Genomic DNA, 7021 nt, shown 5'->3' on the forward strand with positions numbered 1-7021 from the left:
TGTCTCATCCATCCAAATGCTTGCTTTATTATGACTGCCATGAGAATGGGTTCTGAGCTAGAAGCTGGGTTTCACAGCCATTGGCGGATGTGTTTCCTCCAATGTGGGAACAAGGAAAGAACGCAGGATTTGTCTTCTGGAACCTGCATGCAGTCACTATCTCTCTGCTAACAATCACATTCACGTGTGTGCTCAAGCATGTCTGTTTCAAACAGTATTCTTAGAGTGCTTAGGATATATATACTAGCCCTCCTCTAGATACTGGGAAATGGAAGTACACATAATACAACAAAAATAGATCCTCCTATTTCTAGAATTCTGCTCTGATGAGAGACACAAAATACACTAATAACATTAGAGACTGAAGGAAAGGTCATCCAGAGACTGTCCCACCTAGGGATTCATCCCATATACAGTCACCAAACCCTGGCACCATTGTGGATGCCAAGAAATGCTTGCTGAAAGGAGCCTGATATGGCCATCTCCTGAGAGGCCCTGCCAGAGCCTTACAAATACAGAGGTGGATTCTAATAGCCAACCATTGGACTGAATGTGGTGCCCTCAATGGAGGAGTTAGAGAAAGGACTGAAGGAGCTGAAGGGGTTTGCAACCTCATAGGAAGAACAATATCAACCCTCCGAGCCCTCAGAGCTCCTAGGCCATCAACCAAGGAGTACACACATGGCTCTAGCTGCATATGTAGCAGAGGATGCCTTGTCAGGCATCAATGGGAGGAGAGGTCCTTGGTCTTATGAAGGCTCAATAGATGCTGCAGAATAGGGGAATTGAGGATGGGAAGGTGGAAGTTGGGTGGGGGAACACCCTCTTAAAAGCTTGGGGAGGGAGGATGGGATAGGGGGTTTCTGGCAGGGTGAAAAACTGGGAAAGGGGGTAATATTTGAAATGTAAATAAAGAAAATATCCAATTAAAAAATAAAAAATAAACACTACAAATGTATGTTGGTATAATATACACTTTGCATGTGCTAATTTAGAGAAGGAAGCCTGGGGTTTTGCATAGTATAGTCTTCTATATTAGACAATGAGTGACGTGAAATCAGCTTTAAAATTATTGTTTCTCCATGTCTTTCTTTCCCTTGCTCTCCCCCCCTCCCTTCCTCTGATCACTGATATTTTATCATAAAGTTCTGTTGATGTAACTGGTACTGTTGATGTGCATTTAAAAAAAATTAAGATTTATTTTCTTCCTTTTGTTTGGCCTTCAAGCGTGTGTGTGCACTCCTTGCTTACCCCATGGATGGTGGTGGGCCACCATATGAGTGCTGGGAACGCATCCAGGACCCTCTTCAAGAGCAGCAAATGAACCTAACACCTGAGCCATGTCTCTAGCCCCCTGATGTTTAGTATGCTAGGTAGTAATTGAGACATTCTCACTTTCCTATGCTTACTAGCATGATGACCTTTTAAATTCATTCATCTTTTATCAGTTTATATCTTATCAGTAAGTATCAAGAACGTCTCTTATATGCAGAATGCAGTCACTCCTTGGGTGCCCTTTGGTTGGATGCTTCAGTGGATGCACAGAGAGTGTAACTGTTGGCTTGGTTAGATTTGGGCTAGCCATTTTGCTCCATCCTATGCCATTCATTTCTGTCATTCACTTTCTGTCATTATTATTGGTCAGGAACTTTTCAGTATTTAATGGCTTCCTCTGCTTTGGGCTTCTATTTCCTCAGTGACTTTCTAGTGATTATTTTCTAGGAACTATAGTTTGCATCTTTGAGTTAATGTTATACTAGTAAATATATTTTTATTCCACTTTCAGTTTTGAAACAGAATTGGGTACATGATTTGGCTTTTTCTGTCCTTTATTTTCCTGTCCTCCAACTTTCTTTCTTTCTTCATGTTTCTAATTTCATGTTTTTTTTGTTCTTGTGTCCCTCTCTATCCTTCATATGTTGTAATATAAGACTTCACACGTTATTCAAGAAGTCTGTCACCAAGTTACATCACCAGCTTGATAATTTTTGAATTACAGGTTTTCTTGCTCTCCTTCTCTTTCTCTTCCTCCTCTTCCTCCTCCTCCTCCTTTTCTTTAGTAGTACTTTCAAGTACTGTTCCAGTATTTTGTGATTCTCATAGTTTTAGGTGGAACGACAGTAATCAGTTTTATCTGTGGTCTTCCTGTGTGGCATGTGCACTTTCACATCTCTTAGAGCATTTTCCTCAAGTCAGACAAGTAGTAACAAGTAGATTTGCCAGATGGGAAGACCTGACTTCATTTGGGCTCTGACAATCAGTCTGAATTTCTGAAACTTTTTGTATGTGAAGTTTATGCCCAGTCTTTCAGCTGTGTGGACTAATAAATTCCCTTTTAACCAGATCCAGTTTGAACTGTTTTATTTTGTCTATTGTGACCCAAATGATCCCAAATTAAAAACTAATAATTTGTTCTGCTCAGCTCCCATGTCATTGTCACCACCACTGACCCTTGCCATGCCCCCACAAAGATGAGACCCCCAACTAGCACAAAATATTTCTAGTCCCCAGCACAAGTTAGCCTAAGGGAGCTGAAGGAACTTCTTGCTTACTCTCAACTAGCTCCCCTGGTTCATGTCTAGAATTCATATCTTCGTTCATCTCTATCCACAGTTGGCATTGTGACCCATACCAGATCAACACTGTAAAGGGGAGAAATTCTTTTTATCTTACCTTCTCACTCTTCTTTTATTCTCTGCTCTCTTTTAGTTAGAGCTCTTAGGCTCTGGGTACTCTTCAGTCACCTGCCTGTGGTCTTAGGGAATCATATGCTTTCTGGAAAGAAGCTACAACTTTCTGAACCAGTTTTAGTCTTCTGGTTGAGTCTTCTCTTCTTTGATAATGGATTTTTTTTCCTGTTTCTAAATGCTCTCCTTTCCCCTCTTTCTCTCTGTATCCGTTGAGAGAAGATAAGCCATTTTTTAAAAGTATTTTAGAAACCATAATAAGACAGGTAGAGAAGGAAGCATCATGAATCTGGAATAGATGTTTCTGATAAAAGTGTGTGGGAAACAAGTTCTTACTTACATCAACGTTCTGCAAATTCTATTGTCAAAAACTTATATTAATCTTGTTTCCATCTTTATGGCATTAAGATATTTTCTTTGTGTTAAAAACAAAACAAAACAAAACCACAAACACTATGAGTATCCCATAGAGGGACAGCAAGGTGACTCAGTGCTCCCTTCATAATATACATAATTTAGAATATCTTCTCTCCATCTCATTTCATGGTGTTTCCTTAGTCTTCATTCCTGTGTCCTGGCTCTCACTATGCATCACTGTACCTCTTTCTCTCTACCCATCTACCTGACTGCCTTTCTGTAGCATGGCTTTGAAAACCTTCGGTCTTATGACCCCCACTCCTGATGTTGTCCTCCACTCGTACACAGATCTTCCTATAACAGGCTTCCTGGGTACTTCATGGTGTGCTAGATACTCTCCATCTCAATTGCTCCTGCATGGGATGCTATTCCTCTTTGTGATTAGATGGTTATGTAACTGCTTTCTCTCACTCATGGTGCTTCTGCTTAGATAAAATGTCCTTTGAATGTCCTTCTTGGCTACCCACTAACTAGCACACCCAAAGACATAACAAAGCCCCTTTTATTTCCTCCTAAGCACCTGCATTTAACCCTTGACAGTGCATTACATATTCATTCTTTATTTTGTTTTCTCTACAACTAAATAAATAACTTATCAACAGAAGAGTCTTCAGTATTTCATGCACTATCTGGACCAATTGTTTTACCAACACTTGTTGATTGAACTAAACTCTACTAGGGGAGTGAAACTCATTATGAGAAAGGCTTACATAAAAGACAGACTAATTTGAACATCAGGTAAGTGATTGGACCAGATCCCTTCTAAGAATAAGACTCTGGGATTTGAAGTGATTCTCTCTCTGAAAATTAGCTTGTCCACCTGGCTTTCAACTCCCCAGGTTTTACAATTTGCCACATGGTAAGAGGTGAAGTTTGTTGCATGTTATTTCTCCACCCTTCATGTACCATGGCTTCCTTTGCATGCTAGCATCATGTCATTCATCAACACTCCTTTGGGAGAAGAAAGCCACAGATAGGTTCAGTTTTGTTTTTTCCACAGTTAACAACAGCGGCTGGAAAAAGAGAGGGCTCTCTTTTCTAAAGTCTGACTATCAACTCAGAGAAAGGTTCTACATGTCCTGGAGGCAAACGGCCACAATTGGATTGCTCTTTACTCTAAGGGGATTAGTTTTTAGAATGGCTCTTCTTGTCCATTCCTGAGACTGAAACTTAAGGTGAGCAGCCTTGACTGAAATCATAAGACAACTATTAGAATGTTTAGTGGTGACTTCTCTAGGGAATAAAACAGAACTGGTGTGTGTCTTCTGCCTCACTGCCCATATATGTTCTCAAGACAAAATATGATTGTGGAACTTAGTGTGTATGTATATGTTTTTGGATGCATGTATGCCTTGTGCTGTATGTTATGTATGTATACATAAACTTTCATGCACATACATAGGAAGGCTACAAAAATGTGTTATGATCCCAGCTACCTTAAAAAAAGAAAAGACATGGTCTTTGTTTCTTGCTTTGAACTCTCCCAATAGGGTGACCTTCTTGACCAGTGAGCCCCAAGGGTCTGCCTGTCTACCCACCTCGAGAATACAAATAGGTGCTACTACACTCAGCTTTTTTTTCCTTTTTTTTATAAATATTTTTATTTTCTATATTCTTTGTTTACATTCCAAAAAAAATATGGAACGCTTCACGAATTTGCGTGTCATTCTTGTGCAGGGGCCATGCTAATCTTCTCTGTATAGTTCCAATTTTAGTATATGTGCTGCCGAAGCGAGCACTACACTCAGCTTTTTGATTTGGGTTCTGGGTACCTTACCTATTGAGCCATCCCTTAGGGTCACACTTTTGCTGAAACAGACGGACCAAATATGTTAACTTGGCGGCAAGGCTGGATCCACAATATTTCAGATCTATGGATGAAGGGTGTTCCTGGAAGAGCTGGCTAGCTTTCTGGCTCTGTCCACTCCTCAGCACTGTCTTTTAGATGACTGTTCAAGTGGGCTCTCAGCAGAGAACGAGCCATTTTTCATCTTCCTGGTGATACTTTCTTTTCCGGGAATGATTTCTTCATTCCAATTAGTCTGAACACACACAGAAGGGCTTTATTCTAGGTGCTTTCTACGTACCTTCCAAAGTCTTTCTTGATGTGTCTCCTCTTGAATATTCATAGCCTCTAATTTATTCAGATTTTTGTATGTACATGCCTTCCTAGGTTAAAATGTTAAGCATAAGGGCTTATTTTCATTTGATTAATTTTGTATTCTCTCTTGTACATGAAATTTCCTTTCACCTTGTCTTATTCAGGGTTTCTATTCCTGCACAAACATCATGACCAAGAAGCAAGTTGGGGAGGAAAGGGTTTATTGAGCTTATACTTCCATGTTGCAGTTCATCACTAAAGGAAGTCAGGACTGGAACTCAAGCAGGTCAGGAAGCAGGAGCTGATGCAGAGGCCATGGAGGGATGTTTCTTACTGGCTTGCTTCCCCTGGCTTGCACAGCTTGCTCTCTTATAGAACCCAAGAGCACCAGCCCAAAGGTGGTACCACCCACAAGGGACCCTCACCCTTTGATCACTGATTGAGAAAATGCCCCACAGCTGGTTCTCATGGAGGCACTTCCCCAACTGAAGCTCCTTTCCCTGTGATAACTCCAGCCTGTGTCAAGTTGACACACCAACTAGCCAGTACACACCTAGAAGATACAATTAATATTTGCTGGCTGACTTTAATTGAACCAAGTTGAGCATGCCATTCTACCTGATACCTCTGATTCTAATCACTCAACTAGATTTTTTTTTCCAATGTGTGTTGTTGACTGTCTCCTCACACATGCCTAAGTAACACTATTGCCTAGCATGGGACTTCTACCGTGCAGAGCTATCAAATGACATTTTATGAACTGATAAATATTGGTGGCATGCTTACAACTATTGTGTGCTGCCATTATGACAGAGAGGGAGACAAGCTAAGCCTTGCCTGCACTGAGATTCTAGTCTGATTTCAGAGTCAGATCATGGAACATGTAGGGATAGAATTGTGTACTGAAAGCTGAGGTGCAAGAGGGAAGCTTCCAGAGAATGTGGTAGATTAGGAAATGGTTTCTCAGTACATGTTTGTGAGATGCTGCTGAGAAATGGCCAGTTTTCTTCTTGATGTAATCAAGTATCTCTTCTCCAGCTTTCTAAATGTTCCACAGAGGGATACGATCCCTCATGTATTTGTTTAGGTTTCTACAGCTCTGCTCCCTGACCCCTTTGTCATTTGGGTGCTGCATTTAGTATTTTGTAAGGACATCTTTCTTCTATTTGTTGTCTGTGTTGGCACAGAAATCAGGTGGTATCTTCCTTGATGTGTATGCCCTGTGTCTGGCACACTGACTTACGTGAGAAATGTCTGTTGAATACAAGGATAAACCAAGAAGAAGCCTCTGTCTTGGAGGGGTGAAAGGCTTATCTGAGAAGAGCACAGTGGTGGCTGACTTAGGGCCTAGACAATGTTCTCAGAGAGTTTGTGAAGTGTGGCTTTTTGTTACAGGAATGAAAGTACTTGGGGGCAGTGATGAAGGCTGCTGCCGTAGTGTTATATGAAGTAAGACAGTCTCTTAGCTTCAAACAGAGGACTATGTGACCTTCAGTGCTTGACCAGAGGAGGATAGACCTTGACTGACAACATCGGGTGAAGCATGCAGTTATGATTCACCAGAAATTCCATCTTCCAGTTCCCAGCAGCCAGGGCCATGCCCTTGTCTGGGGCCTGTCTTATTTTGAAGAAGTGTGTGTTGTACCACTTGGGTTTGGCCTCCCCAAAACCACAAAACTCCCCTGCTCTCTTCACTAAAAGAAATTGTCTGAGTCCATGAGTGAATTATTCTCTGAGTGGGGAGAGATGTTATCAGTAAACATTGAAAGTGTACAGGAGTTAGCAGGCACTCTTGGGCACTGGTGGAGCACTACAC

General features: G+C 41.2%; 1 non-coding gene across 1 annotated transcript; it reads right to left on the minus strand.

Moving 5' to 3' along the window:
• Window positions 1-4736: 4736 nt before the first annotated feature.
• On the minus strand, window positions 4737-4843 carry LOC127668287 (U6 spliceosomal RNA). Its single transcript, XR_007974059.1, has one exon. It is a non-coding gene; the product is annotated as a U6 spliceosomal RNA (small nuclear RNA).
• Window positions 4844-7021: the final 2178 nt, after the last annotated feature.

The sequence above is a fragment of the Apodemus sylvaticus genome, chromosome 17 (assembly GCF_947179515.1).
Source record: "Apodemus sylvaticus chromosome 17, mApoSyl1.1, whole genome shotgun sequence".
Taxonomy (NCBI): domain Eukaryota; kingdom Metazoa; phylum Chordata; class Mammalia; order Rodentia; family Muridae; genus Apodemus; species Apodemus sylvaticus.